This window comes from Conger conger, chromosome 7 (assembly GCF_963514075.1).
Source record: "Conger conger chromosome 7, fConCon1.1, whole genome shotgun sequence".
NCBI lineage: Eukaryota > Metazoa > Chordata > Actinopteri > Anguilliformes > Congridae > Conger > Conger conger.
In genome coordinates, this window is record NC_083766.1 from 61,558,992 (window position 1) to 61,560,283 (window position 1,292).

Sequence of the window (1,292 nt, forward strand, 5' to 3'; positions counted from 1 at the left end):
ACTCCCCTAAATTATCTTTTTTTTTTCCAACTTGAAATTTGATGACAAAGTTTGTGATGAGTGACAGGTTGTTTCTTCATTTGGGGTTTAAAATTACAATTACAATTTAGCTGCTTTATTTTAGGGGTTTAGTGAAGGCGGGTCATTTTTTACCCTTCGGACAATGGGAGTATACAGAATGTTAAGACTACACAACAATCTTATAAAAACCAGTCTTATCCGCATTTGAGGGAGACAGACTATGATTTCCAGAGCGTGATACTCCAGTCAAAAAAAAGAAGAAGTCTGTAAGAAGTGGCCATCGATTGACAGAAACTCTTTGTTTCGCTTGATATGATGTTCATGGCTGCTGTCTCTGTCTCAAATAACAGGTCCCGTTGCTCATAGAATACGTGAAGAGATCACCTGTCTGACCAAAGACCAAACCTGGGCAAAATAATGATGCACATGCTGGTGAATGCTGTCAAAAACAATATTTTACATCCTCAATGAAACGTCACCAACTAAAATACATAATTGTATATAAGAAGGATTTTGTTATGAATATATATATATATATATATATATATTTTTTTTAACTATTCCAAATAATTTTTTGACCCAGATCTGGGATGCTGTCTAACTCAACTGCAGACCTGAAACATAAAGCACTATGCACACATTGTTTCAATGTTGTATTAATATACTAATACAAATATTGTCAATCATAAACATTCAAGGGTTAAAGAGTGCACTGAGACCTTTGGCATTTGATGATATTTTTAATAAATAATGTGAAAAAAAAAAAAAATCCCAATTACGTGATCCTCAAGATGCAGAAAATGACAAATAAAAAAGGATTAAAAAAGTGACCTTATTCGCTCAGAGAAATCAAAAAACAAAGAATGACCGAAACACAAAGGTCCCTTCAGATGCACCTCAGATGAGCTGGTTCTGCTCCATTCTGCACTGGCAGTTCAACAGCAACACAAAACACAGAATGAACCACTGAATCCCAAAAGGTCGGCTTCATTAGACAGCACTGAAACAGGGCTCCCCAGAACCACTGCTGGGGCCACAGTGCGGACCCGGAGTGTGATGGCCCAAATCTCAGCCCTCGTTTGGCCAACAAGCTGGGAAAGTTGAGCTGGAACTTCCCTAGCAAGGGCCCGGCTAACCAGGGAGTCCAGGAGGGGCCTCTGGACCAGAATCAAATCATTTTCAACGACATACCCGTCATTTCACGCCATAAAACTGAAGAAAATAAGATTTTAAAGTGGTTTGCAGGGATGTTTGTTGAATTATTTTTTTGC